The 2,811-nt window shown below is 38.9% G+C and overlaps 1 pseudogene; it reads right to left on the bottom strand.

The window, feature by feature from the left end:
• Nucleotides 1–743: 743 nt before the first annotated feature.
• On the bottom strand, nucleotides 744–1,284 carry LOC114047129 (annotated as a pseudogene).
• Nucleotides 1,285–2,811: the final 1,527 nt, after the last annotated feature.

The raw sequence follows: 2,811 nt of genomic DNA, 5'->3' as shown, positions 1-2,811 counted from the left end.
GACTCAAATAAAAGAAAAAATGAAAAAGTGAAAAATAACATGCTTTGGTCTGTATTCAATCAATATCAGCTCTTTCTCTGGAGGCAGATCATATGCTTCATCATTAGTCCTTTGGAATTGTCTTGGATCATTGTATTGCTGAGAAAAGCTAAGTCATTCACAGTTCTTCATTGAACAGAGTTGCTGTTACTGTGTGCAACATTCTCCTGGTTCTGTTCACTTCACTCTGCCTCGGTTCATGTAAGTCTTTCCAGATTTTTCTGAAATCATCCTGCTCATCATTTCTCATAGCGCAATAATACTCCATTACAATTATATACCACAGCTTGTTCAGCCATTCCCCAATTGATGGGCATCCCCTAAATTTCCAATTCTTAGCGACCACAAAAAAGAGCTGCTATAAATATTTTTGTACAAGTGAGTCTTTTTCCATTTTTTTGAGGTATCTTTGGAATATAGACTTAGCAGTGGTATTGCCACATCAAAGGGTATGCACAAGTTTTAGCTCTTTGGGCAGTTTCAAATTGCTCTCCAGAATGGTTGGATCAGTCCCACCCCTCCAACATCCAGCATTTTCTTTTTTTGTCATATTAGTCAATCTGACACATGTGAGGTGGTACTTCAGAGCTGTTTTAATTTGCATTTCTCTGATCAATAGTGATTTAGGGAATTTTTTCTTATGACCATAGATGAGCTTCTACTTTTTAAACAGCAGGCAGTATGGGAAATTTGGTCTCAGTGTATTAATGTAGAAATTGAATTCTCATTGTTCTGCTCTACATTCCATTATTCTAAAACCCCGATGAACTCTCTAAATGATATAGCACTATCCCCATCTTGGTTGGCTTCTTGGATCTTGTTCTGTTGACAATGCTACCCAGTTGCTCGTCTGAAGTATTCACTCCAACCATTTGGCATAATACTTGTAATCATTCATGTGGAAAAATTTTGTTATCTGTATCTACCTTATATAAGGGAGAAGCGAAGTATAGTTTATTGCTCTGGTTGTCAAGTTGTTTTGTCCATTATCTTTGTTTTTTAAATTTTCTTCCATGGGATGGAAGTGAGCTAGAGTTCTGATGAAACCACAGCAATTTACCTAGTCCTCTCCCTCAAAGAAGAAGACGTTGATGACCTAGTCCCTCAGTGGGTTGATGGCAAGCTCTGGGATCCACTGAAGGTCCTTCTGCTGGAGAGTTCTTTCCTTCCTTTGTCCAGGATGGTAAACCAGCTAGAGAGACAAGTGATTTAATTGTGGGAAAACCCTGGGCTCTTTTTCATCATCCTGAAATAATGTTGAAGCCCAAGACTCTATCAAAGCTCCTTCAAAGGCAATGGAGGTAGTAGTGGGATGGAGGTGGAGGGCAGATATGGGAAGAAAGAAGGGATAGAGCTCAGGAAGAAAAGAGGAAGGTAACCAGATTTCTTGTTGGAATTGAGCTTGAGTCTTGGATTTAGTATGCGGGAAATGAAGATGGGTAAGTGTGTATGGTTTTTGTTTTTGTTTTTGTTTTTGTTTTTTGCTTTTTGATGAGGCAATCTGGTTTAAGTGCCATGCCCAGAGTCACACAGCTAGTAAGTGTTATATATCTGAGACCTGTTTTGAACTCAGGTCCTCCTGACTCCAAGGCCAGAGCTCTATCCACTGTGCCACCTAGCTGCCCGCATGGGTACGTGTGTTCATCAAAGGGATGACTGTCATGGGTTGTGTGTGTAGAAGGGAGAACACCAGAATGGGAATAAGAAGACCTGAACTGGAATTCTGACTTTGCTACTTGTATGAACTTTAGTGAATCACTTTACATCCTTGGGCCTTAGGTTTCTTGTCCTGGAAATGAGGTGGTTGGAACAAATGAGCTCTAAGGTCTCCTCTAACTCTGAATCTATTATTCTGTAACAACGGTTTCCATAACAGCTAGGTGGTACAGTAGATAATGTACTAGGGCTGGAATCAGGAAAAACCAAGTTCAAATCTGGCCTTGGACACTTCCGAGCTATATGACCCTGAGTGAGTAACTTAATTTCCATCTGCTTCAGTTTTAAATGGGGCTAATAATAATATTTATCTCCTAGGATTGTTGCAAGGCTAAAATAAAATAATACTTAAAAAGTATTTTGTAAGCCTTACAGTACTACATAAATGCTACTATAACAACAAAAGAATTTGCTTAGTAGTTAGTGCTTAGTTTAATTATGAAGCTACTTCCTGTTTTTGAGGCTTCATTAATTCAGGTATTGAAACCTAACCAAGAAAAAATGAGAGAAGGAGTCTCCAAAGACCCATCTCATTCTCCCATTATGATTAATCTGAAGTTTCTCATACATTTCACATTTGGAGGGCACCTTAACATTCATCCAGCCCAATCTCATTTTATTGATGATGGAACTGAGGACAGGGGATGTGAAGTGAGTTTCTTTATTTAGTTTCTTTACTAGTAAGTAGTAGAATCAGGATTCAAAAATCAATTTCTTTGATTCCAAATTCAACTTTCTTTTTCACTATACCATCTGCCTGCATTTCACTAGCTTTAGAATTTTGCCTAACAGCATGGTGCAGTGGAAGGAATGGTTGATTAGGACTCAGAAGACCTCTAGGTTTGAATCCCAGTTCTCCTACTTGCCCCTTGTGTGACCTTGGGCAAATCACTTAACTTTTCCAGGCTTCAGTTTCCTCATATGTAAAGCGAGAGGGTCTAACTAGATGGATCCCAAGGTTCCTTTTAGTAATCTTATCTAAATCTGTGATCTTATAATCACATCTGGATGTGAAATTATGTATGTGAAATGGTACCCCATTGCAGGAGGAAAGAC

This window comes from Vombatus ursinus, unplaced genomic scaffold, assembly GCF_900497805.2.
Source record: "Vombatus ursinus unplaced genomic scaffold, bare-nosed wombat genome assembly UNPS02001419.1, whole genome shotgun sequence".
Taxonomy (NCBI): domain Eukaryota; kingdom Metazoa; phylum Chordata; class Mammalia; order Diprotodontia; family Vombatidae; genus Vombatus; species Vombatus ursinus.
This window is presented reverse-complemented; position numbering and strand designations above follow the sequence as displayed.